General features: G+C 46.9%; 65 non-coding genes across 65 annotated transcripts in view; all 65 read right to left on the bottom strand.

The window, feature by feature from the left end:
• Positions 1 to 6: 6 nt before the first annotated feature.
• Positions 7 to 125, bottom strand: LOC140375833 (5S ribosomal RNA). The gene has a single exon (XR_011929762.1). It is a non-coding gene; the product is annotated as a 5S ribosomal RNA (ribosomal RNA).
• Positions 126 to 284: 159 nt separating this feature from the next.
• Positions 285 to 403, bottom strand: LOC140375739 (5S ribosomal RNA). The gene has a single exon (XR_011929673.1). It is a non-coding gene; the product is annotated as a 5S ribosomal RNA (ribosomal RNA).
• A 168-nt stretch (positions 404 to 571) lies between these two features.
• On the bottom strand, positions 572 to 690 carry LOC140375738 (5S ribosomal RNA). The gene has a single exon (XR_011929672.1). It is a non-coding gene; the product is annotated as a 5S ribosomal RNA (ribosomal RNA).
• Positions 691 to 847: 157 nt separating this feature from the next.
• LOC140375737 (5S ribosomal RNA) lies at positions 848 to 966 on the bottom strand. The gene has a single exon (XR_011929671.1). It is a non-coding gene; the product is annotated as a 5S ribosomal RNA (ribosomal RNA).
• A 166-nt stretch (positions 967 to 1,132) lies between these two features.
• LOC140375832 (5S ribosomal RNA) lies at positions 1,133 to 1,251 on the bottom strand. The gene has a single exon (XR_011929761.1). It is a non-coding gene; the product is annotated as a 5S ribosomal RNA (ribosomal RNA).
• A 159-nt stretch (positions 1,252 to 1,410) lies between these two features.
• On the bottom strand, positions 1,411 to 1,529 carry LOC140375736 (5S ribosomal RNA). The gene has a single exon (XR_011929670.1). It is a non-coding gene; the product is annotated as a 5S ribosomal RNA (ribosomal RNA).
• Positions 1,530 to 1,678: 149 nt separating this feature from the next.
• Positions 1,679 to 1,797, bottom strand: LOC140375734 (5S ribosomal RNA). Its single transcript, XR_011929668.1, has one exon. It is a non-coding gene; the product is annotated as a 5S ribosomal RNA (ribosomal RNA).
• Positions 1,798 to 1,963: 166 nt separating this feature from the next.
• Positions 1,964 to 2,082, bottom strand: LOC140375733 (5S ribosomal RNA). The gene has a single exon (XR_011929667.1). It is a non-coding gene; the product is annotated as a 5S ribosomal RNA (ribosomal RNA).
• A 158-nt stretch (positions 2,083 to 2,240) lies between these two features.
• LOC140375732 (5S ribosomal RNA) lies at positions 2,241 to 2,359 on the bottom strand. Its single transcript, XR_011929666.1, has one exon. It is a non-coding gene; the product is annotated as a 5S ribosomal RNA (ribosomal RNA).
• A 166-nt stretch (positions 2,360 to 2,525) lies between these two features.
• On the bottom strand, positions 2,526 to 2,644 carry LOC140375806 (5S ribosomal RNA). Its single transcript, XR_011929736.1, has one exon. It is a non-coding gene; the product is annotated as a 5S ribosomal RNA (ribosomal RNA).
• Positions 2,645 to 2,804: 160 nt separating this feature from the next.
• LOC140375731 (5S ribosomal RNA) lies at positions 2,805 to 2,923 on the bottom strand. Its single transcript, XR_011929665.1, has one exon. It is a non-coding gene; the product is annotated as a 5S ribosomal RNA (ribosomal RNA).
• Positions 2,924 to 3,083: 160 nt separating this feature from the next.
• On the bottom strand, positions 3,084 to 3,202 carry LOC140375730 (5S ribosomal RNA). Its single transcript, XR_011929664.1, has one exon. It is a non-coding gene; the product is annotated as a 5S ribosomal RNA (ribosomal RNA).
• A 158-nt stretch (positions 3,203 to 3,360) lies between these two features.
• On the bottom strand, positions 3,361 to 3,479 carry LOC140375728 (5S ribosomal RNA). The gene has a single exon (XR_011929663.1). It is a non-coding gene; the product is annotated as a 5S ribosomal RNA (ribosomal RNA).
• A 157-nt stretch (positions 3,480 to 3,636) lies between these two features.
• LOC140375727 (5S ribosomal RNA) lies at positions 3,637 to 3,755 on the bottom strand. The gene has a single exon (XR_011929662.1). It is a non-coding gene; the product is annotated as a 5S ribosomal RNA (ribosomal RNA).
• A 166-nt stretch (positions 3,756 to 3,921) lies between these two features.
• LOC140375831 (5S ribosomal RNA) lies at positions 3,922 to 4,040 on the bottom strand. Its single transcript, XR_011929760.1, has one exon. It is a non-coding gene; the product is annotated as a 5S ribosomal RNA (ribosomal RNA).
• A 159-nt stretch (positions 4,041 to 4,199) lies between these two features.
• On the bottom strand, positions 4,200 to 4,318 carry LOC140375726 (5S ribosomal RNA). The gene has a single exon (XR_011929661.1). It is a non-coding gene; the product is annotated as a 5S ribosomal RNA (ribosomal RNA).
• A 153-nt stretch (positions 4,319 to 4,471) lies between these two features.
• On the bottom strand, positions 4,472 to 4,590 carry LOC140375725 (5S ribosomal RNA). Its single transcript, XR_011929660.1, has one exon. It is a non-coding gene; the product is annotated as a 5S ribosomal RNA (ribosomal RNA).
• A 166-nt stretch (positions 4,591 to 4,756) lies between these two features.
• On the bottom strand, positions 4,757 to 4,875 carry LOC140375830 (5S ribosomal RNA). Its single transcript, XR_011929759.1, has one exon. It is a non-coding gene; the product is annotated as a 5S ribosomal RNA (ribosomal RNA).
• Positions 4,876 to 5,043: 168 nt separating this feature from the next.
• On the bottom strand, positions 5,044 to 5,162 carry LOC140375724 (5S ribosomal RNA). The gene has a single exon (XR_011929659.1). It is a non-coding gene; the product is annotated as a 5S ribosomal RNA (ribosomal RNA).
• Positions 5,163 to 5,319: 157 nt separating this feature from the next.
• Positions 5,320 to 5,438, bottom strand: LOC140375722 (5S ribosomal RNA). Its single transcript, XR_011929657.1, has one exon. It is a non-coding gene; the product is annotated as a 5S ribosomal RNA (ribosomal RNA).
• A 165-nt stretch (positions 5,439 to 5,603) lies between these two features.
• On the bottom strand, positions 5,604 to 5,722 carry LOC140375721 (5S ribosomal RNA). Its single transcript, XR_011929656.1, has one exon. It is a non-coding gene; the product is annotated as a 5S ribosomal RNA (ribosomal RNA).
• Positions 5,723 to 5,880: 158 nt separating this feature from the next.
• On the bottom strand, positions 5,881 to 5,999 carry LOC140375720 (5S ribosomal RNA). The gene has a single exon (XR_011929655.1). It is a non-coding gene; the product is annotated as a 5S ribosomal RNA (ribosomal RNA).
• A 166-nt stretch (positions 6,000 to 6,165) lies between these two features.
• Positions 6,166 to 6,284, bottom strand: LOC140375794 (5S ribosomal RNA). Its single transcript, XR_011929725.1, has one exon. It is a non-coding gene; the product is annotated as a 5S ribosomal RNA (ribosomal RNA).
• Positions 6,285 to 6,454: 170 nt separating this feature from the next.
• Positions 6,455 to 6,573, bottom strand: LOC140375719 (5S ribosomal RNA). Its single transcript, XR_011929654.1, has one exon. It is a non-coding gene; the product is annotated as a 5S ribosomal RNA (ribosomal RNA).
• A 157-nt stretch (positions 6,574 to 6,730) lies between these two features.
• Positions 6,731 to 6,849, bottom strand: LOC140375718 (5S ribosomal RNA). The gene has a single exon (XR_011929653.1). It is a non-coding gene; the product is annotated as a 5S ribosomal RNA (ribosomal RNA).
• A 166-nt stretch (positions 6,850 to 7,015) lies between these two features.
• Positions 7,016 to 7,134, bottom strand: LOC140375828 (5S ribosomal RNA). Its single transcript, XR_011929757.1, has one exon. It is a non-coding gene; the product is annotated as a 5S ribosomal RNA (ribosomal RNA).
• A 168-nt stretch (positions 7,135 to 7,302) lies between these two features.
• On the bottom strand, positions 7,303 to 7,421 carry LOC140375717 (5S ribosomal RNA). The gene has a single exon (XR_011929652.1). It is a non-coding gene; the product is annotated as a 5S ribosomal RNA (ribosomal RNA).
• A 166-nt stretch (positions 7,422 to 7,587) lies between these two features.
• LOC140375782 (5S ribosomal RNA) lies at positions 7,588 to 7,706 on the bottom strand. The gene has a single exon (XR_011929714.1). It is a non-coding gene; the product is annotated as a 5S ribosomal RNA (ribosomal RNA).
• A 160-nt stretch (positions 7,707 to 7,866) lies between these two features.
• On the bottom strand, positions 7,867 to 7,985 carry LOC140375716 (5S ribosomal RNA). The gene has a single exon (XR_011929651.1). It is a non-coding gene; the product is annotated as a 5S ribosomal RNA (ribosomal RNA).
• A 157-nt stretch (positions 7,986 to 8,142) lies between these two features.
• LOC140375715 (5S ribosomal RNA) lies at positions 8,143 to 8,261 on the bottom strand. Its single transcript, XR_011929650.1, has one exon. It is a non-coding gene; the product is annotated as a 5S ribosomal RNA (ribosomal RNA).
• A 158-nt stretch (positions 8,262 to 8,419) lies between these two features.
• LOC140375714 (5S ribosomal RNA) lies at positions 8,420 to 8,538 on the bottom strand. The gene has a single exon (XR_011929649.1). It is a non-coding gene; the product is annotated as a 5S ribosomal RNA (ribosomal RNA).
• A 168-nt stretch (positions 8,539 to 8,706) lies between these two features.
• LOC140375713 (5S ribosomal RNA) lies at positions 8,707 to 8,825 on the bottom strand. The gene has a single exon (XR_011929648.1). It is a non-coding gene; the product is annotated as a 5S ribosomal RNA (ribosomal RNA).
• Positions 8,826 to 8,990: 165 nt separating this feature from the next.
• On the bottom strand, positions 8,991 to 9,109 carry LOC140375771 (5S ribosomal RNA). The gene has a single exon (XR_011929703.1). It is a non-coding gene; the product is annotated as a 5S ribosomal RNA (ribosomal RNA).
• A 160-nt stretch (positions 9,110 to 9,269) lies between these two features.
• LOC140375711 (5S ribosomal RNA) lies at positions 9,270 to 9,388 on the bottom strand. Its single transcript, XR_011929646.1, has one exon. It is a non-coding gene; the product is annotated as a 5S ribosomal RNA (ribosomal RNA).
• Positions 9,389 to 9,546: 158 nt separating this feature from the next.
• Positions 9,547 to 9,665, bottom strand: LOC140375710 (5S ribosomal RNA). Its single transcript, XR_011929645.1, has one exon. It is a non-coding gene; the product is annotated as a 5S ribosomal RNA (ribosomal RNA).
• A 166-nt stretch (positions 9,666 to 9,831) lies between these two features.
• LOC140375826 (5S ribosomal RNA) lies at positions 9,832 to 9,950 on the bottom strand. The gene has a single exon (XR_011929755.1). It is a non-coding gene; the product is annotated as a 5S ribosomal RNA (ribosomal RNA).
• A 167-nt stretch (positions 9,951 to 10,117) lies between these two features.
• On the bottom strand, positions 10,118 to 10,236 carry LOC140375709 (5S ribosomal RNA). Its single transcript, XR_011929644.1, has one exon. It is a non-coding gene; the product is annotated as a 5S ribosomal RNA (ribosomal RNA).
• A 156-nt stretch (positions 10,237 to 10,392) lies between these two features.
• Positions 10,393 to 10,511, bottom strand: LOC140375758 (5S ribosomal RNA). The gene has a single exon (XR_011929691.1). It is a non-coding gene; the product is annotated as a 5S ribosomal RNA (ribosomal RNA).
• Positions 10,512 to 10,671: 160 nt separating this feature from the next.
• LOC140375708 (5S ribosomal RNA) lies at positions 10,672 to 10,790 on the bottom strand. The gene has a single exon (XR_011929643.1). It is a non-coding gene; the product is annotated as a 5S ribosomal RNA (ribosomal RNA).
• A 149-nt stretch (positions 10,791 to 10,939) lies between these two features.
• Positions 10,940 to 11,058, bottom strand: LOC140375707 (5S ribosomal RNA). Its single transcript, XR_011929642.1, has one exon. It is a non-coding gene; the product is annotated as a 5S ribosomal RNA (ribosomal RNA).
• Positions 11,059 to 11,224: 166 nt separating this feature from the next.
• Positions 11,225 to 11,343, bottom strand: LOC140375747 (5S ribosomal RNA). Its single transcript, XR_011929680.1, has one exon. It is a non-coding gene; the product is annotated as a 5S ribosomal RNA (ribosomal RNA).
• A 163-nt stretch (positions 11,344 to 11,506) lies between these two features.
• Positions 11,507 to 11,625, bottom strand: LOC140375706 (5S ribosomal RNA). Its single transcript, XR_011929641.1, has one exon. It is a non-coding gene; the product is annotated as a 5S ribosomal RNA (ribosomal RNA).
• A 160-nt stretch (positions 11,626 to 11,785) lies between these two features.
• On the bottom strand, positions 11,786 to 11,904 carry LOC140375735 (5S ribosomal RNA). The gene has a single exon (XR_011929669.1). It is a non-coding gene; the product is annotated as a 5S ribosomal RNA (ribosomal RNA).
• Positions 11,905 to 12,074: 170 nt separating this feature from the next.
• LOC140375705 (5S ribosomal RNA) lies at positions 12,075 to 12,193 on the bottom strand. Its single transcript, XR_011929640.1, has one exon. It is a non-coding gene; the product is annotated as a 5S ribosomal RNA (ribosomal RNA).
• A 149-nt stretch (positions 12,194 to 12,342) lies between these two features.
• LOC140375704 (5S ribosomal RNA) lies at positions 12,343 to 12,461 on the bottom strand. Its single transcript, XR_011929639.1, has one exon. It is a non-coding gene; the product is annotated as a 5S ribosomal RNA (ribosomal RNA).
• A 166-nt stretch (positions 12,462 to 12,627) lies between these two features.
• Positions 12,628 to 12,746, bottom strand: LOC140375703 (5S ribosomal RNA). Its single transcript, XR_011929638.1, has one exon. It is a non-coding gene; the product is annotated as a 5S ribosomal RNA (ribosomal RNA).
• A 158-nt stretch (positions 12,747 to 12,904) lies between these two features.
• On the bottom strand, positions 12,905 to 13,023 carry LOC140375702 (5S ribosomal RNA). Its single transcript, XR_011929637.1, has one exon. It is a non-coding gene; the product is annotated as a 5S ribosomal RNA (ribosomal RNA).
• A 166-nt stretch (positions 13,024 to 13,189) lies between these two features.
• LOC140375723 (5S ribosomal RNA) lies at positions 13,190 to 13,308 on the bottom strand. Its single transcript, XR_011929658.1, has one exon. It is a non-coding gene; the product is annotated as a 5S ribosomal RNA (ribosomal RNA).
• Positions 13,309 to 13,468: 160 nt separating this feature from the next.
• Positions 13,469 to 13,587, bottom strand: LOC140375700 (5S ribosomal RNA). Its single transcript, XR_011929635.1, has one exon. It is a non-coding gene; the product is annotated as a 5S ribosomal RNA (ribosomal RNA).
• Positions 13,588 to 13,745: 158 nt separating this feature from the next.
• LOC140375699 (5S ribosomal RNA) lies at positions 13,746 to 13,864 on the bottom strand. The gene has a single exon (XR_011929634.1). It is a non-coding gene; the product is annotated as a 5S ribosomal RNA (ribosomal RNA).
• A 149-nt stretch (positions 13,865 to 14,013) lies between these two features.
• On the bottom strand, positions 14,014 to 14,132 carry LOC140375698 (5S ribosomal RNA). Its single transcript, XR_011929633.1, has one exon. It is a non-coding gene; the product is annotated as a 5S ribosomal RNA (ribosomal RNA).
• Positions 14,133 to 14,300: 168 nt separating this feature from the next.
• LOC140375697 (5S ribosomal RNA) lies at positions 14,301 to 14,419 on the bottom strand. Its single transcript, XR_011929632.1, has one exon. It is a non-coding gene; the product is annotated as a 5S ribosomal RNA (ribosomal RNA).
• A 149-nt stretch (positions 14,420 to 14,568) lies between these two features.
• On the bottom strand, positions 14,569 to 14,687 carry LOC140375696 (5S ribosomal RNA). Its single transcript, XR_011929631.1, has one exon. It is a non-coding gene; the product is annotated as a 5S ribosomal RNA (ribosomal RNA).
• A 166-nt stretch (positions 14,688 to 14,853) lies between these two features.
• On the bottom strand, positions 14,854 to 14,972 carry LOC140375695 (5S ribosomal RNA). The gene has a single exon (XR_011929630.1). It is a non-coding gene; the product is annotated as a 5S ribosomal RNA (ribosomal RNA).
• Positions 14,973 to 15,121: 149 nt separating this feature from the next.
• On the bottom strand, positions 15,122 to 15,240 carry LOC140375694 (5S ribosomal RNA). Its single transcript, XR_011929629.1, has one exon. It is a non-coding gene; the product is annotated as a 5S ribosomal RNA (ribosomal RNA).
• Positions 15,241 to 15,408: 168 nt separating this feature from the next.
• On the bottom strand, positions 15,409 to 15,527 carry LOC140375692 (5S ribosomal RNA). The gene has a single exon (XR_011929628.1). It is a non-coding gene; the product is annotated as a 5S ribosomal RNA (ribosomal RNA).
• A 158-nt stretch (positions 15,528 to 15,685) lies between these two features.
• On the bottom strand, positions 15,686 to 15,804 carry LOC140375691 (5S ribosomal RNA). The gene has a single exon (XR_011929627.1). It is a non-coding gene; the product is annotated as a 5S ribosomal RNA (ribosomal RNA).
• A 166-nt stretch (positions 15,805 to 15,970) lies between these two features.
• LOC140375690 (5S ribosomal RNA) lies at positions 15,971 to 16,089 on the bottom strand. The gene has a single exon (XR_011929626.1). It is a non-coding gene; the product is annotated as a 5S ribosomal RNA (ribosomal RNA).
• A 149-nt stretch (positions 16,090 to 16,238) lies between these two features.
• LOC140375688 (5S ribosomal RNA) lies at positions 16,239 to 16,357 on the bottom strand. Its single transcript, XR_011929624.1, has one exon. It is a non-coding gene; the product is annotated as a 5S ribosomal RNA (ribosomal RNA).
• A 168-nt stretch (positions 16,358 to 16,525) lies between these two features.
• LOC140375687 (5S ribosomal RNA) lies at positions 16,526 to 16,644 on the bottom strand. Its single transcript, XR_011929623.1, has one exon. It is a non-coding gene; the product is annotated as a 5S ribosomal RNA (ribosomal RNA).
• Positions 16,645 to 16,801: 157 nt separating this feature from the next.
• Positions 16,802 to 16,920, bottom strand: LOC140375686 (5S ribosomal RNA). The gene has a single exon (XR_011929622.1). It is a non-coding gene; the product is annotated as a 5S ribosomal RNA (ribosomal RNA).
• Positions 16,921 to 17,080: 160 nt separating this feature from the next.
• On the bottom strand, positions 17,081 to 17,199 carry LOC140375712 (5S ribosomal RNA). Its single transcript, XR_011929647.1, has one exon. It is a non-coding gene; the product is annotated as a 5S ribosomal RNA (ribosomal RNA).
• Positions 17,200 to 17,369: 170 nt separating this feature from the next.
• Positions 17,370 to 17,488, bottom strand: LOC140375685 (5S ribosomal RNA). Its single transcript, XR_011929621.1, has one exon. It is a non-coding gene; the product is annotated as a 5S ribosomal RNA (ribosomal RNA).
• A 6,595-nt stretch (positions 17,489 to 24,083) lies between these two features.
• Positions 24,084 to 24,202, bottom strand: LOC140375838 (5S ribosomal RNA). Its single transcript, XR_011929766.1, has one exon. It is a non-coding gene; the product is annotated as a 5S ribosomal RNA (ribosomal RNA).
• Positions 24,203 to 24,370: 168 nt separating this feature from the next.
• Positions 24,371 to 24,480, bottom strand: part of LOC140375684 (5S ribosomal RNA) — a 119-nt gene continuing 9 nt past the window's right edge. Inside the window, exon 1 of the ribosomal RNA XR_011929620.1 lies at positions 24,371 to 24,480. This exon is cut by the window's right edge and continues 9 nt beyond it. This is a non-coding gene — a ribosomal RNA (5S ribosomal RNA).

The raw sequence follows: 24,480 nt of genomic DNA, 5'->3' as shown, positions 1-24,480 counted from the left end.
TGAAAATGCTCACAGCACCAGGTATTCCCACGCGGTCTCCCATCCAAGTACTAAACAGGCCCAACCCTGCTTGGCTTCCGAGATCAGACGAGATCGGGCTGGTCCAGGGTGGTATGGCCGTGAGCGAAGTGTTCCAGGTCAAAACTCGTATAAATGGCTTTTTTTGCATCAAACACTGTCTTTTCGTGAAGAGTACCTTCACGCCACTTGCTCGGTCAAAATTGGGATATCTCAATGAAAAACTTCTTTTTTTTTTTTTTTTGACAGGTGAAAAAGTGTGAAAATGCTCACAGCACCTGGTATTCCCAGGCGGTCTCCCATCCAAGTACTAACCAGGCCCAACCCTGCTTGGCTTCCGAGATCAGACGAGATCGGGCTGGTCCAGGGTGGTATGGCCGTGAGCGAAATGTTCCAGGTCAAAACTCGTATAAATTGCTTTTTTTGCATCAAACACTGTCTTTTCGTGAAGAGTACCTTCACGCCACTTGCTCGGTCAAAATTGGGATATCTCAATGAAAAACTTCTTTTTTTTTTTTTTTTTTTTTTTTTGACAGGTGAAAAAGTGTGAAAATGCTCACAGCACCTGGTATTCCCAGGCGGTCTCCCATCCAAGTACTAACCAGGCCCAACCCTGCTTGGCTTCCGAGATCAGACGAGATCGGGCTGGTCCAGGGTGGTATGGCCGTGAGCGAAATGTTCCAGGTCAAAACGGCCTTTTTTATATCAAACACTGTCTTTTCATGAAGAGTACCTTCACGCCACTTGCTCGGTCAAAATTGGGATATCTCAATGAAAAACTTCTTTTTTTTTTTTTTTTTTTTTTTTGACAGGTGAAAAAGTGTGAAAATGCTCACAGCACCTGGTATTCCCAGGCGGTCTCCCATCCAAGTACTAACCAGGCCCAACCCTGCTTGGCTTCCGAGATCAGACGAGATCGGGCTGGTCCAGGGTGGTATGGCCGTGAGCGAAATGTTCCAGGTCAAAACTCGTATAAATTGCTTTTTTTGCATCAAACACTGTCTTTTCGTGAAGAGTACCTTCACGCCACTTGCTCGGTCAAAATTGGGATATCTCAATGAAAAACTTCTTTTTTTCTTTTTTTTTTTTTTTGACAGGTGAAAAAGTATGAAAATGCTCACAGCACCAGGTATTCCCACGCGGTCTCCCATCCAAGTACTAAACAGGCCCAACCCTGCTTGGCTTCCGAGATCAGACGAGATCGGGCTGGTCCAGGGTGGTATGGCCGTGAGCGAAGTGTTCCAGGTCAAAACTCGTATAAATGGCTTTTTTTGCATCAAACACTGTCTTTTCGTGAAGAGTACCTTCACGCCACTTGCTCGGTCAAAATTGGGATATCTCAATGAAAAACTTCTTTTTTTTTTTTTTTTGACAGGTGAAAAAGTGTGAAAATGCTCACAGCACCTGGTATTCCCAGGCGGTCTCCCATCCAAGTACTAACCAGGCCCAACCCTGCTTGGCTTCCGAGATCAGACGAGATCGGGCTGGTCCAGGGTGGTATGGCCGTGAGCGAAATGTTCCAGGTCAAAACGGCCTTTTTTATATCAAACACTGTCTTTTCGTGAAGAGTACCTTCACGCCACTTGCTCGGTCAAAATTGGGATATCTCAATGAAAAACTTCTTTTTTTTTTTTTTTTGACAGGTGAAAAAGTGTGAAAATGCTCACAGCACCTGGTATTCCCAGGCGGTCTCCCATCCAAGTACTAACCAGGCCCAACCCTGCTTGGCTTCCGAGATCAGACGAGATCGGGCTGGTCCAGGGTGGTATGGCCGTGAGCGAAATGTTCCAGGTCAAAACTCGTATAAATTGCTTTTTTTGCATCAAACACTGTCTTTTCGTGAAGAGTACCTTCACGCCACTTGCTCGGTCAAAATTGGGATATCTCAATGAAAAACTTCTTTTTTTTTTTTTTTTTTTTTTTGACAGGTGAAAAAGTATGAAAATGCTCACAGCACCTGGTATTCCCAGGCGGTCTCCCATCCAAGTACTAACCAGGCCCAACCCTGCTTGGCTTCCGAGATCAGACGAGATCGGGCTGGTCCAGGGTGGTATGGCCGTGAGCGAAATGTTCCAGGTCAAAACGGCCTTTTTTATATCAAACACTGTCTTTTCGTGAAGAGTACCTTCACGCCACTTGCTCGGTCAAAATTGGGATATCTCAATGAAAAACTTCTTTTTTTTTTTTTTTTTTTTTTTTTGACAGGTGAAAAAGTGTGAAAATGCTCACAGCACCTGGTATTCCCAGGCGGTCTCCCATCCAAGTACTAACCAGGCCCAACCCTGCTTGGCTTCCGAGATCAGACGAGATCGGGCTGGTCCAGGGTGGTATGGCCGTGAGCGAAATGTTCCAGGTCAAAACTCGTATAAATTGCTTTTTTTGCATCAAACACTGTCTTTTCGTGAAGAGTACCTTCACGCCACTTGCTCGGTCAAAATTGGGATATCTCAATGAAAAACTTCTTTTTTTCTTTTTTTTTTTTTTTGACAGGTGAAAAAGTATGAAAATGCTCACAGCACCAGGTATTCCCAGGCGGTCTCCCATCCAAGTACTAAACAGGCCCAACCCTGCTTGGCTTCCGAGATCAGACGAGATCGGGCGGGTCCAGGGTGGTATGGCCGTGAGCCAAATGTTCCAGGTCAAAACTCGTATAAATGGCTTTTTTTTGCATCAAACACTGTCTTTTCGTGAAGAGTACCTTCACGCCACTTGCTCGGTCAAAATTGGGATATCTCAATGAAAAACTTCTTTTTTTTTTTTTTTTGACAGGTGAAAAAGTGTGAAAATGCTCACAGCACCTGGTATTCCCAGGCGGTCTCCCATCCAAGTACTAACCAGGCCCAACCCTGCTTGGCTTCCGAGATCAGACGAGATCGGGCTGGTCCAGGGTGGTATGGCCGTGAGCGAAATGTTCCAGGTCAAAACTCGTATAAATTGCTTTTTTTGCATCAAACACTGTCTTTTCGTGAAGAGTACCTTCACGCCACTTGCTCGGTCAAAATTGGGATATCTCAATGAAAAACTTCTTTTTTTTTTTTTTTTTGACAGGTGAAAAAGTATGAAAATGCTCACAGCACCTGGTATTCCCAGGCGGTCTCCCATCCAAGTACTAACCAGGCCCAACCCTGCTTGGCTTCCGAGATCAGACGAGATCGGGCTGGTCCAGGGTGGTATGGCCGTGAGCGAAATGTTCCAGGTCAAAACGGCCTTTTTTATATCAAACACTGTCTTTTCGTGAAGAGTACCTTCACGCCACTTGCTCGGTCAAAATTGGGATATCTCAATGAAAAACTTCTTTTTTTTTTTTTTTTTTTTTTTTTGACAGGTGAAAAAGTGTGAAAATGCTCACAGCACCTGGTATTCCCAGGCGGTCTCCCATCCAAGTACTAACCAGGCCCAACCCTGCTTGGCTTCCGAGATCAGACGAGATCGGGCTGGTCCAGGGTGGTATGGCCGTGAGCGAAATGTTCCAGGTCAAAACGGCCTTTTTTATATCAAACACTGTCTTTTCGTGAAGAGTACCTTCACGCCACTTGCTCGGTCAAAATTGGGATATCTCAATGAAAAACTTCTTTTTTTTTTTTTTTTTTTTTTTTGACAGGTGAAAAAGTGTGAAAATGCTCACAGCACCTGGTATTCCCAGGCGGTCTCCCATCCAAGTACTAACCAGGCCCAACCCTGCTTGGCTTCCGAGATCAGACGAGATCGGGCTGGTCCAGGGTGGTATGGCCGTGAGCGAAATGTTCCAGGTCAAAACTCGTATAAATTGCTTTTTTTGCATCAAACACTGTCTTTTCGTGAAGAGTACCTTCACGCCACTTGCTCGGTCAAAATTGGGATATCTCAATGAAAAACTTCTTTTTTTCTTTTTTTTTTTTTTTGACAGGTGAAAAAGTATGAAAATGCTCACAGCACCAGGTATTCCCACGCGGTCTCCCATCCAAGTACTAAACAGGCCCAACCCTGCTTGGCTTCCGAGATCAGACGAGATCGGGCTGGTCCAGGGTGGTATGGCCGTGAGCGAAGTGTTCCAGGTCAAAACTCGTATAAATGGCTTTTTTTGCATCAAACACTGTCTTTTCGTGAAGAGTACCTTCACGCCACTTGCTCGGTCAAAATTGGGATATCTCAATGAAAAACTTCTTTTTTTTTTTTTTTTGACAGGTGAAAAAGTGTGAAAATGCTCACAGCACCTGGTATTCCCAGGCGGTCTCCCATCCAAGTACTAACCAGGCCCAACCCTGCTTGGCTTCCGAGATCAGACGAGATCGGGCTGGTCCAGGGTGGTATGGCCGTGAGCGAAATGTTCCAGGTCAAAACGGCCTTTTTTATATCAAACACTGTCTTTTCATGAAGAGTACCTTCACGCCACTTGCTCGGTCAAAATTGGGATATCTCAATGAAAAACTTCTTTTTTTTTTTTTTTTTTTTGACAGGTGAAAAAGTGTGAAAATGCTCACAGCACCTGGTATTCCCAGGCGGTCTCCCATCCAAGTACTAACCAGGCCCAACCCTGCTTGGCTTCCGAGATCAGACGAGATCGGGCTGGTCCAGGGTGGTATGGCCGTGAGCGAAATGTTCCAGGTCAAAACTCGTATAAATTGCTTTTTTTGCATCAAACACTGTCTTTTCGTGAAGAGTACCTTCACGCCACTTGCTCGGTCAAAATTGGGATATCTCAATGAAAAACTTCTTTTTTTCTTTTTTTTTTTTTTTGACAGGTGAAAAAGTATGAAAATGCTCACAGCACCAGGTATTCCCACGCGGTCTCCCATCCAAGTACTAAACAGGCCCAACCCTGCTTGGCTTCCGAGATCAGACGAGATCGGGCTGGTCCAGGGTGGTATGGCCGTGAGCGAAGTGTTCCAGGTCAAAACTCGTATAAATGGCTTTTTTTGCATCAAACACTGTCTTTTCGTGAAGAGTACCTTCACGCCACTTGCTCGGTCAAAATTGGGATATCTCAATGAAAAACTTCTTTTTTTTTTTTTTTTTTTTTTTTTGACAGGTGAAAAAGTGTGAAAATGCTCACAGCACCTGGTATTCCCAGGCGGTCTCCCATCCAAGTACTAACCAGGCCCAACCCTGCTTGGCTTCCGAGATCAGACGAGATCGGGCTGGTCCAGGGTGGTATGGCCGTGAGCGAAATGTTCCAGGTCAAAACGGCCTTTTTTATATCAAACACTGTCTTTTCGTGAAGAGTACCTTCACGCCACTTGCTCGGTCAAAATTGGGATATCTCAATGAAAAACTTCTTTTTTTTTTTTTTTTTTTTTTTTGACAGGTGAAAAAGTGTGAAAATGCTCACAGCACCTGGTATTCCCAGGCGGTCTCCCATCCAAGTACTAACCAGGCCCAACCCTGCTTGGCTTCCGAGATCAGACGAGATCGGGCTGGTCCAGGGTGGTATGGCCGTGAGCGAAATGTTCCAGGTCAAAACTCGTATAAATTGCTTTTTTTGCATCAAACACTGTCTTTTCGTGAAGAGTACCTTCACGCCACTTGCTCGGTCAAAATTGGGATATCTCAATGAAAAACTTCTTTTTTTTTTTTTTTTTTTTTTGACAGGTGAAAAAGTATGAAAATGCTCACAGCACCTGGTATTCCCAGGCGGTCTCCCATCCAAGTACTAACCAGGCCCAACCCTGCTTGGCTTCCGAGATCAGACGAGATCGGGCTGGTCCAGGGTGGTATGGCCGTGAGCGAAATGTTCCAGGTCAAAACGGCCTTTTTTATATCAAACACTGTCTTTTCGTGAAGAGTACCTTCACGCCACTTGCTCGGTCAAAATTGGGATATCTCAATGAAAAACTTCTTTTTTTTTTTTTTTTTTTTTTTTTGACAGGTGAAAAAGTGTGAAAATGCTCACAGCACCTGGTATTCCCAGGCGGTCTCCCATCCAAGTACTAACCAGGCCCAACCCTGCTTGGCTTCCGAGATCAGACGAGATCGGGCTGGTCCAGGGTGGTATGGCCGTGAGCGAAATGTTCCAGGTCAAAACTCGTATAAATTGCTTTTTTTGCATCAAACACTGTCTTTTCGTGAAGAGTACCTTCACGCCACTTGCTCGGTCAAAATTGGGATATCTCAATGAAAAACTTCTTTTTTTCTTTTTTTTTTTTTTTGACAGGTGAAAAAGTATGAAAATGCTCACAGCACCAGGTATTCCCAGGCGGTCTCCCATCCAAGTACTAAACAGGCCCAACCCTGCTTGGCTTCCGAGATCAGACGAGATCGGGCGGGTCCAGGGTGGTATGGCCGTGAGCCAAATGTTCCAGGTCAAAACTCGTATAAATGGCTTTTTTTTGCATCAAACACTGTCTTTTCGTGAAGAGTACCTTCACGCCACTTGCTCGGTCAAAATTGGGATATCTCAATGAAAAACTTCTTTTTTTTTTTTTTTTTTTTTTTTTTGACAGGTGAAAAAGTGTGAAAATGCTCACAGCACCTGGTATTCCCAGGCGGTCTCCCATCCAAGTACTAACCAGGCCCAACCCTGCTTGGCTTCCGAGATCAGACGAGATCGGGCTGGTCCAGGGTGGTATGGCCGTGAGCGAAATGTTCCAGGTCAAAACGGCCTTTTTTATATCAAACACTGTCTTTTCATGAAGAGTACCTTCACGCCACTTGCTCGGTCAAAATTGGGATATCTCAATGAAAAACTTCTTTTTTTTTTTTTTTTTTTTTTTTGACAGGTGAAAAAGTGTGAAAATGCTCACAGCACCTGGTATTCCCAGGCGGTCTCCCATCCAAGTACTAACCAGGCCCAACCCTGCTTGGCTTCCGAGATCAGACGAGATCGGGCTGGTCCAGGGTGGTATGGCCGTGAGCGAAATGTTCCAGGTCAAAACTCGTATAAATTGCTTTTTTTGCATCAAACACTGTCTTTTCGTGAAGAGTACCTTCACGCCACTTGCTCGGTCAAAATTGGGATATCTCAATGAAAAACTTCTTTTTTTCTTTTTTTTTTTTTTTGACAGGTGAAAAAGTATGAAAATGCTCACAGCACCAGGTATTCCCACGCGGTCTCCCATCCAAGTACTAAACAGGCCCAACCCTGCTTGGCTTCCGAGATCAGACGAGATCGGGCTGGTCCAGGGTGGTATGGCCGTGAGCGAAGTGTTCCAGGTCAAAACTCGTATAAATGGCTTTTTTTGCATCAAACACTGTCTTTTCGTGAAGAGTACCTTCACGCCACTTGCTCGGTCAAAATTGGGATATCTCAATGAAAAACTTCTTTTTTTTTTTTTTTTTTTTTTTTTGACAGGTGAAAAAGTGTGAAAATGCTCACAGCACCTGGTATTCCCAGGCGGTCTCCCATCCAAGTACTAACCAGGCCCAACCCTGCTTGGCTTCCGAGATCAGACGAGATCGGGCTGGTCCAGGGTGGTATGGCCGTGAGCGAAATGTTCCAGGTCAAAACTCGTATAAATTGCTTTTTTTGCATCAAACACTGTCTTTTCGTGAAGAGTACCTTCACGCCACTTGCTCGGTCAAAATTGGGATATCTCAATGAAAAACTTCTTTTTTTTTTTTTTTTTTTTTTTGACAGGTGAAAAAGTATGAAAATGCTCACAGCACCAGGTATTCCCAGGCGGTCTCCCATCCAAGTACTAAACAGGCCCAACCCTGCTTGGCTTCCGAGATCAGACGAGATCGGGCGGGTCCAGGGTGGTATGGCCGTGAGCGAAATGTTCCAGGTCAAAACTCGTATAAATGGCTTTTTTTTGCATCAAACACTGTCTTTTCGTGAAGAGTACCTTCACGCCACTTGCTCGGTCAAAATTGGGATATCTCAATGAAAAACTTCTTTTTTTTTTTTTTTTGACAGGTGAAAAAGTGTGAAAATGCTCACAGCACCTGGTATTCCCAGGCGGTCTCCCATCCAAGTACTAACCAGGCCCAACCCTGCTTGGCTTCCGAGATCAGACGAGATCGGGCTGGTCCAGGGTGGTATGGCCGTGAGCGAAATGTTCCAGGTCAAAACGGCCTTTTTTATATCAAACACTGTCTTTTCGTGAAGAGTACCTTCACGCCACTTGCTCGGTCAAAATTGGGATATCTCAATGAAAAACTTCTTTTTTTTTTTTTTTTTTTTTTTTGACAGGTGAAAAAGTGTGAAAATGCTCACAGCACCTGGTATTCCCAGGCGGTCTCCCATCCAAGTACTAACCAGGCCCAACCCTGCTTGGCTTCCGAGATCAGACGAGATCGGGCTGGTCCAGGGTGGTATGGCCGTGAGCGAAATGTTCCAGGTCAAAACGGCCTTTTTTATATCAAACACTGTCTTTTCATGAAGAGTACCTTCACGCCACTTGCTCGGTCAAAATTGGGATATCTCAATGAAAAACTTCTTTTTTTTTTTTTTTTTTTTTTTTTGACAGGTGAAAAAGTGTGAAAATGCTCACAGCACCTGGTATTCCCAGGCGGTCTCCCATCCAAGTACTAACCAGGCCCAACCCTGCTTGGCTTCCGAGATCAGACGAGATCGGGCTGGTCCAGGGTGGTATGGCCGTGAGCGAAATGTTCCAGGTCAAAACTCGTATAAATTGCTTTTTTTGCATCAAACACTGTCTTTTCGTGAAGAGTACCTTCACGCCACTTGCTCGGTCAAAATTGGGATATCTCAATGAAAAACTTCTTTTTTTTTTTTTTTTTTTTTTTTTGACAGGTGAAAAAGTGTGAAAATGCTCACAGCACCTGGTATTCCCAGGCGGTCTCCCATCCAAGTACTAACCAGGCCCAACCCTGCTTGGCTTCCGAGATCAGACGAGATCGGGCTGGTCCAGGGTGGTATGGCCGTGAGCGAAATGTTCCAGGTCAAAACTCGTATAAATTGCTTTTTTTGCATCAAACACTGTCTTTTCGTGAAGAGTACCTTCACGCCACTTGCTCGGTCAAAATTGGGATATCTCAATGAAAAACTTCTTTTTTTTTTTTTTTTTTTTTTGACAGGTGAAAAAGTATGAAAATGCTCACAGCACCAGGTATTCCCAGGCGGTCTCCCATCCAAGTACTAAACAGGCCCAACCCTGCTTGGCTTCCGAGATCAGACGAGATCGGGCGGGTCCAGGGTGGTATGGCCGTGAGCGAAATGTTCCAGGTCAAAACTCGTATAAATGGCTTTTTTTTGCATCAAACACTGTCTTTTCGTGAAGAGTACCTTCACGCCACTTGCTCGGTCAAAATTGGGATATCTCAATGAAAAACTTCTTTTTTTTTTTTTTTTGACAGGTGAAAAAGTGTGAAAATGCTCACAGCACCTGGTATTCCCAGGCGGTCTCCCATCCAAGTACTAACCAGGCCCAACCCTGCTTGGCTTCCGAGATCAGACGAGATCGGGCTGGTCCAGGGTGGTATGGCCGTGAGCGAAATGTTCCAGGTCAAAACGGCCTTTTTTATATCAAACACTGTCTTTTCGTGAAGAGTACCTTCACGCCACTTGCTCGGTCAAAATTGGGATATCTCAATGAAAAACTTCTTTTTTTTTTTTTTTTTTTTTTTTTGACAGGTGAAAAAGTGTGAAAATGCTCACAGCACCTGGTATTCCCAGGCGGTCTCCCATCCAAGTACTAACCAGGCCCAACCCTGCTTGGCTTCCGAGATCAGACGAGATCGGGCTGGTCCAGGGTGGTATGGCCGTGAGCGAAATGTTCCAGGTCAAAACTCGTATAAATTGCTTTTTTTGCATCAAACACTGTCTTTTCGTGAAGAGTACCTTCACGCCACTTGCTCGGTCAAAATTGGGATATCTCAATGAAAAACTTCTTTTTTTCTTTTTTTTTTTTTTTGACAGGTGAAAAAGTATGAAAATGCTCACAGCACCAGGTATTCCCAGGCGGTCTCCCATCCAAGTACTAAACAGGCCCAACCCTGCTTGGCTTCCGAGATCAGACGAGATCGGGCGGGTCCAGGGTGGTACGGCCGTGAGCGAAATGTTCCAGGTCAAAACTCGTATAAATGGCTTTTTTTTGCATCAAACACTGTCTTTTCGTGAAGAGTACCTTCACGCCACTTGCTCGGTCAAAATTGGGATATCTCAATGAAAAACTTCTTTTTTTTTTTTTTTTTTTTTTTGACAGGTGAAAAAGTATGAAAATGCTCACAGCACCTGGTATTCCCAGGCGGTCTCCCATCCAAGTACTAACCAGGCCCAACCCTGCTTGGCTTCCGAGATCAGACGAGATCGGGCTGGTCCAGGGTGGTATGGCCGTGAGCGAAATGTTCCAGGTCAAAACGGCCTTTTTTATATCAAACACTGTCTTTTCGTGAAGAGTACCTTCACGCCACTTGCTCGGTCAAAATTGGGATATCTCAATGAAAAACTTCTTTTTTTTTTTTTTTTTTTTTTTGACAGGTGAAAAAGTATGAAAATGCTCACAGCACCAGGTATTCCCAGGCGGTCTCCCATCCAAGTACTAAACAGGCCCAACCCTGCTTGGCTTCCGAGATCAGACGAGATCGGGCGGGTCCAGGGTGGTATGGCCGTGAGCGAAATGTTCCAGGTCAAAACTCGTATAAATGGCTTTTTTTTGCATCAAACACTGTCTTTTCGTGAAGAGTACCTTCACGCCACTTGCTCGGTCAAAATTGGGATATCTCAATGAAAAACTTCTTTTTTTTTTTTTTTTGACAGGTGAAAAAGTGTGAAAATGCTCACAGCACCTGGTATTCCCAGGCGGTCTCCCATCCAAGTACTAACCAGGCCCAACCCTGCTTGGCTTCCGAGATCAGACGAGATCGGGCTGGTCCAGGGTGGTATGGCCGTGAGCGAAATGTTCCAGGTCAAAACGGCCTTTTTTATATCAAACACTGTCTTTTCGTGAAGAGTACCTTCACGCCACTTGCTCGGTCAAAATTGGGATATCTCAATGAAAAACTTCTTTTTTTTTTTTTTTTGACAGGTGAAAAAGTGTGAAAATGCTCACAGCACCTGGTATTCCCAGGCGGTCTCCCATCCAAGTACTAACCAGGCCCAACCCTGCTTGGCTTCCGAGATCAGACGAGATCGGGCTGGTCCAGGGTGGTATGGCCGTGAGCGAAATGTTCCAGGTCAAAACTCGTATAAATTGCTTTTTTTGCATCAAACACTGTCTTTTCGTGAAGAGTACCTTCACGCCACTTGCTCGGTCAAAATTGGGATATCTCAATGAAAAACTTCTTTTTTTCTTTTTTTTTTTTTTTGACAGGTGAAAAAGTATGAAAATGCTCACAGCACCAGGTATTCCCAGGCGGTCTCCCATCCAAGTACTAAACAGGCCCAACCCTGCTTGGCTTCCGAGATCAGACGAGATCGGGCGGGTCCAGGGTGGTATGGCCGTGAGCCAAATGTTCCAGGTCAAAACTCGTATAAATGGCTTTTTTTTGCATCAAACACTGTCTTTTCGTGAAGAGTACCTTCACGCCACTTGCTCGGTCAAAATTGGGATATCTCAATGAAAAACTTCTTTTTTTTTTTTTTTTTTTGACAGGTGAAAAAGTGTGAAAATGCTCACAGCACCTGGTATTCCCAGGCGGTCTCCCATCCAAGTACTAACCAGGCCCAACCCTGCTTGGCTTCCGAGATCAGACGAGATCGGGCTGGTCCAGGGTGGTATGGCCGTGAGCGAAATGTTCCAGGTCAAAACGGCCTTTTTTATATCAAACACTGTCTTTTCGTGAAGAGTACCTTCACGCCACTTGCTCGGTCAAAATTGGGATATCTCAATGAAAAACTTCTTCTTTTTCTTTTTTTTTTTTTTTTTTGACAGGTGAAAAAGTATGAAAATGCTCACAGCACCAGGTATTCCCAGGCGGTCTCCCATCCAAGTACTAAACAGGCCCAACCCTGCTTGGCTTCCGAGATCAGACGAGATCGGGCGGGTCCAGGGTGGTATGGCCGTGAGCGAAATGTTCCAGGTCAAAACTCGTATAAATGGCTTTTTTTTGCATCAAACACTGTCTTTTCGTGAAGAGTACCTTCACGCCACTTGCTCGGTCAAAATTGGGATATCTCAATGAAAAACTTCTTTTTTTTTTTTTTTTTTTTTTTTTTGACAGGTGAAAAAGTGTGAAAATGCTCACAGCACCTGGTATTCCCAGGCGGTCTCCCATCCAAGTACTAACCAGGCCCAACCCTGCTTGGCTTCCGAGATCAGACGAGATCGGGCTGGTCCAGGGTGGTATGGCCGTGAGCGAAATGTTCCAGGTCAAAACGGCCTTTTTTATATCAAACACTGTCTTTTCGTGAAGAGTACCTTCACGCCACTTGCTCGGTCAAAATTGGGATATCTCAATGAAAAACTTCTTTTTTTTTTTTTTTTGACAGGTGAAAAAGTGTGAAAATGCTCACAGCACCTGGTATTCCCAGGCGGTCTCCCATCCAAGTACTAACCAGGCCCAACCCTGCTTGGCTTCCGAGATCAGACGAGATCGGGCTGGTCCAGGGTGGTATGGCCGTGAGCGAAATGTTCCAGGTCAAAACTCGTATAAATTGCTTTTTTTGCATCAAACACTGTCTTTTCGTGAAGAGTACCTTCACGCCACTTGCTCGGTCAAAATTGGGATATCTCAATGAAAAACTTCTTTTTTTTTTTTTTTTTTTTTTTGACAGGTGAAAAAGTATGAAAATGCTCACAGCACCTGGTATTCCCAGGCGGTCTCCCATCCAAGTACTAACCAGGCCCAACCCTGCTTGGCTTCCGAGATCAGACGAGATCGGGCTGGTCCAGGGTGGTATGGCCGTGAGCGAAATGTTCCAGGTCAAAACGGCCTTTTTTATATCAAACACTGTCTTTTCGTGAAGAGTACCTTCACGCCACTTGCTCGGTCAAAATTGGGATATCTCAATGAAAAACTTCTTTTTTTTTTTTTTTTTTTTTTTTTGACAGGTGAAAAAGTGTGAAAATGCTCACAGCACCTGGTATTCCCAGGCGGTCTCCCATCCAAGTACTAACCAGGCCCAACCCTGCTTGGCTTCCGAGATCAGACGAGATCGGGCTGGTCCAGGGTGGTATGGCCGTGAGCGAAATGTTCCAGGTCAAAACTCGTATAAATTGCTTTTTTTGCATCAAACACTGTCTTTTCGTGAAGAGTACCTTCACGCCACTTGCTCGGTCAAAATTGGGATATCTCAATGAAAAACTTCTTTTTTTCTTTTTTTTTTTTTTTGACAGGTGAAAAAGTATGAAAATGCTCACAGCACCAGGTATTCCCAGGCGGTCTCCCATCCAAGTACTAAACAGGCCCAACCCTGCTTGGCTTCCGAGATCAGACGAGATCGGGCGGGTCCAGGGTGGTATGGCCGTGAGCCAAATGTTCCAGGTCAAAACTCGTATAAATGGCTTTTTTTTGCATCAAACACTGTCTTTTCGTGAAGAGTACCTTCACGCCACTTGCTCGGTCAAAATTGGGATATCTCAATGAAAAACTTCTTTTTTTTTTTTTTTTGACAGGTGAAAAAGTGTGAAAATGCTCACAGCACCTGGTATTCCCAGGCGGTCTCCCATCCAAGTACTAACCAGGCCCAACCCTGCTTGGCTTCCGAGATCAGACGAGATCGGGCTGGTCCAGGGTGGTATGGCCGTGAGCGAAATGTTCCAGGTCAAAACGGCCTTTTTTATATCAAACACTGTCTTTTCATGAAGAGTACCTTCACGCCACTTGCTCGGTCAAAATTGGGATATCTCAATGAAAAACTTCTTTTTTTTTTTTTTTTTTTTTTTTTGACAGGTGAAAAAGTGTGAAAATGCTCACAGCACCTGGTATTCCCAGGCGGTCTCCCATCCAAGTACTAACCAGGCCCAACCCTGCTTGGCTTCCGAGATCAGACGAGATCGGGCTGGTCCAGGGTGGTATGGCCGTGAGCGAAATGTTCCAGGTCAAAACGGCCTTTTTTATATCAAACACTGTCTTTTCGTGAAGAGTACCTTCACGCCACTTGCTCGGTCAAAATTGGGATATCTCAATGAAAAACTTCTTTTTTTTTTTTTTTTGACAGGTGAAAAAGTGTGAAAATGCTCACAGCACCTGGTATTCCCAGGCGGTCTCCCATCCAAGTACTAACCAGGCCCAACCCTGCTTGGCTTCCGAGATCAGACGAGATCGGGCTGGTCCAGGGTGGTATGGCCGTGAGCGAAATGTTCCAGGTCAAAACTCGTATAAATGGCTTTTTTTGCATCAAACACTGTCTTTTCGTGAAGAGTACCTTCACGCCACTTGCTCGGTCAAAATTGGGATATCTCAATGAAAAACTTCTTTTTTTTTTTTTTTTTTTTTTTTTGACAGGTGAAAAAGTGTGAAAATGCTCACAGCACCTGGTATTCCCAGGCGGTCTCCCATCCAAGTACTAACCAGGCCCAACCCTGCTTGGCTTCCGAGATCAGACGAGATCGGGCTGGTCCAGGGTGGTATGGCCGTGAGCGAAATGTTCCAGGTCAAAACGGCCTTTTTTATATCAAACACTGTCTTTTCGTGAAGAGTACCTTCACGCCACTTGCTCGGTCAAAATTGGGATATCTCAATGAAAAACTTCTTTTTTTTTTTTTTTTGACAGGTGAAAAAGTGTGAAAATGCTCACAGCACCTGGTATTCCCAGGCGGTCTCCCATCCAAGTACTAACCAGGCCCAACCCTGCTTGGCTTCCGAGATCAGACGAGATCGGGCTGGTCCAGGGTGGTATGGCCGTGAGCGAAATGTTCCAGGTCAAAACTCGTATAAATTGCTTTTTTTGCATCAAACACTGTCTTTTCGTGAAGAGTACCTTCACGCCACTTGCTCGGTCAAAATTGGGATATCTCAATGAAAAACTTCTTTTTTTTTTTTTTTTTTTTTTTGACAGGTGAAAAAGTATGAAAATGCTCACAGCACCTGGTATTCCCAGGCGGTCTCCCATCCAAGTACTAACCAGGCCCAACCCTGCTTGGCTTCCGAGATCAGACGAGATCGGGCTGGTCCAGGGTGGTATGGCCGTGAGCGAAATGTTCCAGGTCAAAACGGCCTTTTTTATATCAAACACTGTCTTTTCGTGAAGAGTACCTTCACGCCACTTGCTCGGTCAAAATTGGGATATCTCAATGAAAAACTTCTTTTTTTTTTTTTTTTGACAGGTGAAAAAGTGTGAAAATGCTCACAGCACCTGGTATTCCCAGGCGGTCTCCCATCCAAGTACTAACCAGGCCCAACCCTGCTTGGCTTCCGAGATCAGACGAGATCGGGCTGGTCCAGGGTGGTATGGCCGTGAGCGAAATGTTCCAGGTCAAAACTCGTATAAATGGCTTTTTTTGCATCAAACACTGTCTTTTCGTGAAGAGTACCTTCACGCCACTTGCTCGGTCAAAATTGGGATATCTCAATGAAAAACTTCTTTTTTTTTTTTTTTTTTTTTTTTTGACAGGTGAAAAAGTGTGAAAATGCTCACAGCACCTGGTATTCCCAGGCGGTCTCCCATCCAAGTACTAACCAGGCCCAACCCTGCTTGGCTTCCGAGATCAGACGAGATCGGGCTGGTCCAGGGTGGTATGGCCGTGAGCGAAATGTTCCAGGTCAAAACGGCCTTTTTTATATCAAACACTGTCTTTTCATGAAGAGTACCTTCACGCCACTTGCTCGGTCAAAATTGGGATATCTCAATGAAAAACTTCTTTTTTTTTTTTTTTTTTTTTTTTTGACAGGTGAAAAAGTGTGAAAATGCTCACAGCACCTGGTATTCCCAGGCGGTCTCCCATCCAAGTACTAACCAGGCCCAACCCTGCTTGGCTTCCGAGATCAGACGAGATCGGGCTGGTCCAGGGTGGTATGGCCGTGAGCGAAATGTTCCAGGTCAAAACTCGTATAAATTGCTTTTTTTGCATCAAACACTGTCTTTTCGTGAAGAGTACCTTCACGCCACTTGCTCGGTCAAAATTGGGATATCTCAATGAAAAACTTCTTTTTTTTTTTTTTTTTTTTTTTGACAGGTGAAAAAGTATGAAAATGCTCACAGCACCTGGTATTCCCAGGCGGTCTCCCATCCAAGTACTAACCAGGCCCAACCCTGCTTGGCTTCCGAGATCAGACGAGATCGGGCTGGTCCAGGGTGGTATGGCCGTGAGCGAAATGTTCCAGGTCAAAACGGCCTTTTTTATATCAAACACTGTCTTTTCGTGAAGAGTACCTTCACGCCACTTGCTCGGTCAAAATTGGGATATCTCAATGAAAAACTTCTTTTTTTTTTTTTTTTGACAGGTGAAAAAGTGTGAAAATGCTCACAGCACCTGGTATTCCCAGGCGGTCTCCCATCCAAGTACTAACCAGGCCCAACCCTGCTTGGCTTCCGAGATCAGACGAGATCGGGCTGGTCCAGGGTGGTATGGCCGTGAGCGAAATGTTCCAGGTCAAAACTCGTATAAATGGCTTTTTTTGCATCAAACACTGTCTTTTCGTGAAGAGTACCTTCACGCCACTTGCTCGGTCAAAATTGGGATATCTCAATGAAAAACTTCTTTTTTTTTTTTTTTTTTTTTTTTTGACAGGTGAAAAAGTGTGAAAATGCTCACAGCACCTGGTATTCCCAGGCGGTCTCCCATCCAAGTACTAACCAGGCCCAACCCTGCTTGGCTTCCGAGATCAGACGAGATCGGGCTGGTCCAGGGTGGTATGGCCGTGAGCGAAATGTTCCAGGTCAAAACGGCCTTTTTTATATCAAACACTGTCTTTTCATGAAGAGTACCTTCACGCCACTTGCTCGGTCAAAATTGGGATATCTCAATGAAAAACTTCTTTTTTTTTTTTTTTTTTTTTTTTGACAGGTGAAAAAGTGTGAAAATGCTCACAGCACCTGGTATTCCCAGGCGGTCTCCCATCCAAGTACTAACCAGGCCCAACCCTGCTTGGCTTCCGAGATCAGACGAGATCGGGCTGGTCCAGGGTGGTATGGCCGTGAGCGAAATGTTCCAGGTCAAAACGGCCTTTTTTATATCAAACACTGTCTTTTCGTGAAGAGTACCTTCACGCCACTTGCTCGGTCAAAATTGGGATATCTCAATGAAAAACTTCTTCTTTTTCTTTTTTTTTTTTTTTTTTGACAGGTGAAAAAGTATGAAAATGCTCACAGCACCAGGTATTCCCAGGCGGTCTCCCATCCAAGTACTAAACAGGCCCAACCCTGCTTGGCTTCCGAGATCAGACGAGATCGGGCGGGTCCAGGGTGGTATGGCCGTGAGCGAAATGTTCCAGGTCAAAACTCGTATAAATGGCTTTTTTTTGCATCAAACACTGTCTTTTCGTGAAGAGTACCTTCACGCCACTTGCTCGGTCAAAATTGGGATATCTCAATGAAAAACTTCTTTTTTTTTTTTTTTTTTTTTTTTTTGACAGGTGAAAAAGTGTGAAAATGCTCACAGCACCTGGTATTCCCAGGCGGTCTCCCATCCAAGTACTAACCAGGCCCAACCCTGCTTGGCTTCCGAGATCAGACGAGATCGGGCTGGTCCAGGGTGGTATGGCCGTGAGCGAAATGTTCCAGGTCAAAACGGCCTTTTTTATATCAAACACTGTCTTTTCGTGAAGAGTACCTTCACGCCACTTGCTCGGTCAAAATTGGGATATCTCAATGAAAAACTTCTTTTTTTTTTTTTTTTGACAGGTGAAAAAGTGTGAAAATGCTCACAGCACCTGGTATTCCCAGGCGGTCTCCCATCCAAGTACTAACCAGGCCCAACCCTGCTTGGCTTCCGAGATCAGACGAGATCGGGCGGGTCTTTTTTTTTTTTTTTATCTTTTATTATCAAAAACATCTTAAAACAAGTATTTACATATATTTACATGAATGTACAGACATACATGACACACAAGGGCAAGGGAATGGGATACACAAGGGCAAGGGGAGACGAGACAAAAAATTACAGAAAATCAAACACACAATCATTCTCGAAACATTCTTCAGTGATGGGGGGTGATGCCGGGGTCAGAAGAGGATGTCCAGGTTTCCAGAGGGTGTGAGGTGGATCAGGGTGTTGTGGGGGACGAGGTGGGTGATGAACCGGTGCTCTGCTGCCATGTGGAGGTGTCGGAGGTGTGCGGCCAAGAGTCCTTTGAAGATGGGCCAGGGTGCTGCTGTTTTATTGTCACGGAGATGGATGTTCCTGTTGAGATATAATGTGTACCGGGCTATGGAGAGGGTTAGTCGGGCGAGATGGGTGTTGGCTCCAGAGCGACTCTGTCCGGGACCAAAGAGGAGGAGCCAGGGCTCCTGGTCGTCCCCTCCTAGGGCCGCCGGCGGTGGGAGCCTCCAGGACAGCCTCCGAGCGAGGAGGTCCTGCAGTCGGGACCAGAACGGGCGGACGGCCGGGCAGGTGTACAGCATGTGCTCCAGGGTCTCGGGGGGTCCGTGGCACACGGGGCAGTCCGCAGCGTAGCTGTCGGGAAGAAATGCGTGCAGTGCTGCGGATGTAAAGACGATCCTGTGTCTAAATCTGAAGTCAAAATGACCTACGTTATGTGGGGTGTACCAATTAAAGATGTTGGCCCAGATGGTTGCGATGGTGCGTGCGGGGAATGTTAATGACCATTTGTGTTCCGAGGCGGGACGCCCGAGCACTCCCGGCAACAACAACTGATACAGGATGCGGGTGGGTAGGTCTGTGAAAATCCTAAACCTCCCCGTGCTAACAAATACATTAAAATTCAACTTACCTGTCGTGCTCCCCATTTGGCCCAAAGTGCTTCCCCAATGCCTGACCAGATTCCTGTTAAAAATACTTACCATACCACTAATATACTTTCTCCTAAACACTTTACCTGCTAACCTAAAACACTTCCCTATGTAATCTACACTAAAATTACCTTTCACGTCAAATACCTTGCCTACATATTCCAGCCCAGCCTCCTCCATCGCCCCACTGATCATGCACTCGCGCTTCCCGGGGGGAGCGGAGAGCAAGTCAGGGTTATGACGGAGGGGCATGTGCGCGAGACCCTCACCGCTGTCTGGAACCGCCACAGTCAGGGGCCTGAAAGTCCTCCACGCCTCCAAGAGTTCCCTCTCGAAGGGGGGGAGGCCCTCCAGGACCGAAACAGGGGGCAACAAACACAAATTATAAACACCAAACTTACCTAGACTATTAACAAACTCACCTATATAATCCTTCCATGGAGCATCTACCTCAACGTCTAGAAATTTCCGAATTGTTTTCAGCCTGAAGGCCTTCTTCCTTAACTCTAAATCTGCTAACTTTAAACCTCCCTGATCGTACTCACCTATCATAACCTTATGTGCAATAAAGCCCCTCTCACGATTCCACAAAAAGTGGTTTATCACTAACCTTAATTTGTTAGCATAGACCCCCGGCAGGCCGTACACGGAGAGTGCATGGTTCAACATGGACATGCACAAAGAATTTACAACTAAGACTTTACCTTTTAATGTCAGATTACGACGTCTCCAAAAATTCAAGCGCGCTGTAATTTTCTCGCACAAAGGCGACCAAAGTGCAGTACGACACGCCTCCTCGTCTCTGCCCAGGGGGACGCCGAGGACCTTGTAGGAGTCCCCCGCCTCCCGGAGCTGGACAGGGAGAGGAACAGGCGTGACGCTGCCGCAAAATTTAACCGTGGTTTTATCGAAATTGATTTTGGCCCCTGAAGCGAGGCCGTAAACATTGAGCACGTGGAGAGAGGCGTTCAGGCTCTCCACGTCTCGGAGGATCAGATTCGTGTCATCTGCGTACTGAAAAATTTTGACTTCCCTACCCGCAGGCGTGGTCAGTCCCCTCACCGCCGCGTCCGCCCTCAACATGGCCGCCAAAGGCTCAGCGGCGATGCTGTAGAGGAGCGACGAGAGGGGACAGCCCTGCCTGACTGATCTTTTTAAGGGGAAAGAGTCAGTTAGAAACCCGTTGACTTTGACCTTACTGACCGCAAAGGAATAGATGAGCTGTAGCCAATTAACAAACCGTTCGCCGAAACCTAACTTACCTAATACAGTCCAGAGGAACGAATGCTCAACTCTGTCGAACGCCTTGTTAAAGTCTACACTAACGTGAATACCACCGGTCGCGTGCATCTGCCGAAGGAGATATCTCAGAGACAAAACTGTGTCTGAGATGTCCCTCCCGGGGACGCTGTAGGCCTGCGAGGGGTGTATGACGGATCCAATCACACGCTTTAACCTACCTGCTAATACCTTTGCTAAAATTTTATAGTCTACGTTCAAAAGGCTAATGGGCCTGTAGTTGGCGAGGCTGCTCCTGTCGCCCTTCTTAAAAAGCAGAGTGACGACACTCATCGCAAAACCATCGCCAACTCTACTCTCACTCTCAAAATCCTGATATAATAGGAGTAGGATCGGAGCTAACCTGGAAGCGAAACGCTTGAAAAACTCACAGGTTAGTCCGTCCTCTCCGGGGCTTTTCCCTGTATTTAAACTCTTGACTGCAGCCTCTATCTCCATGAGAGACAGAGGCGCGTCGCACAGCTCCCTATCCTCCCTGCTCAGTGTGCGCTCCAGAGCACCTACAGCCTGGTCTAAAGCCTGCTCTGCCACTCCGTCTGAACTAAAAAGCCTACTATAGAAATCCTGCGCTGTCTCTAAAACCTCACTTACCTCGGAAACAATCTTACCTGTCTTATCTATCAACTTATCTATGTGCATCTTTCCCTGTGTAACCTTCTCACAGCCGAAGAAGAACGCTGTCGAGCGTTCTCCCTCGACTGTGTGTCTGGCTTTTGCCCTCAAAATTGCACCCTGACACCTACTTACCTCCAGCTGCTCCAGCTCAGCGCGCACCACCAGGTACTCTGGATCCACAGGGCCAGTGGTGGAAGCTGCGCCCTGGTCCAGGACCTGCAGGCGCTGGCGGAGAGCGGTCTCCCTCCTGGTCGACAGCCACGCCTTGTGTTTGCTGTAATTGACACAGAGCTTTTTAATGCGTGTTTTTGCCGTCGGCCACCAATCGACCACGCTGTCGATCAGCTCCAGCTCCATGTCAAATACATCAAACAAAAAGTCCATTTTCCTACAAAAAGTTTCATCACCGAGGATGGAGCTGTTTAGGACCCACAGTCCTCCATTCCTCGGTGATGAAACTAACCCAAAATAAATATCTAAAGTGGAGTGATCACTCAAGCCTGACCACTTGTAGGAAGCACCACTGACTCTCTGTGCCAGGTCTGAGGAGGCAAAACAGAGGTCAATGCGGGACTGCTTCAGGACGCCCTGGACGACCTGCCGCCTGGAGAAATCCTTCAGGAAGGGGTGGACGAACCGCCACACCTCCGTCAGGTTCCTGCTGGCGGCTTCTTCCAACAGGGCTGTCCTGGCAGTGCTGTTTTTAAAAGAGTTGTTAATGCCGATGTCTGTCTTGCAAAGTGTTGTATTAAAGTCACCGATTATGATTGTATTGTCGTTCGCAAAGCGAAATATTTTTTTGAAGAATTGCCTCCTCAGACCATCATCGTTCGGGGCGTAGATGTTAATTAGTCTGAACTTCACTGTGTCCGTGAAGTCCAGGACCAGGAAGGAGCCCTCTGGGTCGGCGTGTACCAGGGTGGGTTGGCCTAAGACACCAGGCCTCACCACCGTGGCCACACCGCGCGAGCACGCCGTGCCCAGGGCCCAAAATACAGAGCCTACTCCCATGCTCCGCACTTGTTGCGCGTGGCTGACATCCCAGTGCGTTTCTTGGATGCAGAGCACGTCCCACTTGGAAAAGTGTAACGCGCTCTGCATCCGCACTGGGCTCCGCAGGCCGCCTGCGTTCCAAGAGGACAAGGAGAACGCCATTAAGAGGAGACCTTGGAGGATGTAACCCATCTTTTATTTAGACTTCTTTTTGGCGCCCGTCGCATCCGACTGCCACACTCTTTTCCTGACTTCACGGGTGGAGAAATCCATGAAGTCATCATTAAAAACAGTCTCGAGCTCACCTCGTGGGGCAGAGCTGCGTGTGGAGGATGGTGGGTTGATGGAGCTTTCTGCTGGCGCTTTTGAAGTGGTTGGAACGGAGGAGGCAGAGCCGCTCTCAGCAGCAGCGCCCTCTCCGTCTCCTGCCACCTGCTTCCTGCGTCTTGCCCCTTTCTTATCCTTCTTCTCCACCTGTCCCCTCTTACCACCGTCCGACTGGAGCTTGGGATCATCACCCAGCCCTGTGGTGATGTCCCCCCCTTTGGAGGTAAGATGCGGGGCCTGTCCCGCACCCATCCTCCTCCCGGGTTCAGCCTCTTCCTCCACGGGCTTAGGAGTTGGACCCTCACGAGTCCCCTCCCTCTGGTCAGGAGGAGCAGTTTGTCCTGCTCCCACCTTCCCAGACGCCAGCGCTGAGCCGAGCACCATCTCCAGTGCGACGGACGCCTCCTCGTCTGAGGAGTCAGAGGAGCAAGAGGAGCCAGACACCTCTGGCTCCCCTGACTCCTCCACAGCCTCCTCCTCCAAAAACTCCTCTACTTCGGAGAGAGCAGTTGCGGGCACGTTCTGGGCCACGTCACTGCTCTCTCCTCCAATGGCGTCCTCCCTGTCCTCCCCTCTGTCCTCCCCTCTGTCCTCCCCTCTGTCCTCCCCTCTGTCCTCCTCTCTGTCACCCGCACCACACGGACATAAGTGGCGGAACATGCGGCACTCTCTGCACTTCGGGGCCCGCTGCGCGACGCACTCGCGCGCGTAATGCCCCTGGCTCCCGCAGTTGCGGCACAGAAAGTCAGGGCACTCCCTCAGAATATGGCCAGGCTGGAGACACCCCCTACACACCCGCACCTGCCTGTCGTGTATTACCCTGAAGTACTCGGGGCCCCCCGCGGTGTCAAACCTGACAGAATACGGTAAGGACTGCACCGTGTCCGTGAACCTTACCCGTACAAACCTGGTGCCGTCCGCCACGTTCGTCCCCGGCCACATTCTCCTCCTCACCTCGGAGACCGCAGAGACCCCCCAGGCGTAGAGCTTGGCCAGGATCTCCTCGTCCTCGATATAAGCCGGCAGCCCCATGAAGGACACGACCAGCTCATCCACCGAGATGTCACGGGCGTGAACCCTGACTCCTCCAATGCAGTACCCGTCCAGGAGCCGCTCCTTCGCTTTAGTGGTACTGACGGTTACTTCATATTTGTCCTTCGAGATGAGTCTGCACGCTACTATGGAGCCGCACACCTCCTGAGTCGATTTCAAAAAAGCTAGTGGCGTGATTTGTGCTCCCTCCGTCAACTCCAACACCACAGTGAGTTCTTTCATAAATTTCATTCTTCTTTCTTCGTTCTTTCTATTATTTACAGATTCTTTCAAACTTTGTCTTGCCTTTGTCGTGTCCATTCCAGTGTCCGATGCCGTGTTGTCCGTCCTTTGAGCCATGCTCACAAAAAACAAAAAATCCACCTCCCAGTAAGTTTACTGGGAGGGGAACAAACAAAAGAACTGAAAAAAGTAAATGAAAATGACCAAAATAACGATTAAAAACTCAAAAAAAAACTCCCAAACCTCCAGCTCCAGACCATGCAGCACACCACAAATTGCACGCACCTGCACTGATTGCCTTAAAGTATAGACTTCCCTGCCCTCCGGCGAGGGGAAGCCCCCGTTTCAAGACTGCTGCTGCTCCCTTTTTTCCCATGAAGGACGAGACTTAGACTGCAATTGTTCCTTGAACATGGAGGAATAGTCTTATACTGCCGAGGCTGTCGCTATTCCCTTTCCCCATGGAGGACCAGTATTGCGCTGTTGCTTTTCCTTTCTCATGGAAGAACAGTCTGACACAGCCCAGTTCTCACCTGGAGTTACCAGTTCTCGCCATATACAACCAGGGAGGACCAGTTTTACGTGCTGCTGTTCCTTGCATCATGGAGGGATAGTCTTAGACTGCCAGACCGTCGCTGCTGTTCCCTTTGTTCCCATGGAGTACCAGTCTTAGACCGCTACTGTTCCTGATCATGGAGGAATAGTCTTAGACTGCCGAGGCTGTTGCTATTCCCTTTGTTCCCATGGAGGACCAGTATTTGTGCTGTTGCTGTTCCTGATCATGGAGGAACAGTCTTAGGCTGCCGAGGCTGTTGCTATCCCCTTTGTTCCCATGGAAAGGACAAGTCTTAGGCTCTACTGTTCCTGTGTGTAATGGGGGTAGTTTTGCTCACAGCACCTGGTATTCCCAGGCGGTCTCTCATCCAAGTACTAACCAGGCCCAACCCTGCTTGGCTTCCGAGATCAGACGAGATCGGGCTGGTCCAGGGTGGTATGGCCGTGAGCGAAATGTTCCAGGTCAAAACTCGTATAAATTGCTTTTTTTGCATCAAACACTGTCTTTTCGTGAAGAGTACCTTCACGCCACTTGCTCGGTCAAAATTGGGATATCTCAATGAAAAACTTCTTTTTTTTTTTTTTTTTTTTTTTTTGACAGGTGAAAAAGTGTGAAAATGCTCACAGCACCTGGTATTCCCAGGCGGTCTCCCATCCAAGTACTAACCAGGCCCAACCCTGCTTGGCTTCCGAGATCAGACGAGATCGGGCTGGTCCAGGGTGGTATG

This window comes from Eucyclogobius newberryi, unplaced genomic scaffold, assembly GCF_026437365.1.
Source record: "Eucyclogobius newberryi isolate DKJ021-1_F unplaced genomic scaffold, fEucNew1.0.hap1 SCAF_336, whole genome shotgun sequence".
In the NCBI taxonomy this organism is placed as follows: domain Eukaryota; kingdom Metazoa; phylum Chordata; class Actinopteri; order Gobiiformes; family Gobiidae; genus Eucyclogobius; species Eucyclogobius newberryi.
Note: the sequence above shows the minus strand (reverse complement) of the source record. Positions and strands in the feature narration are given on the sequence as shown.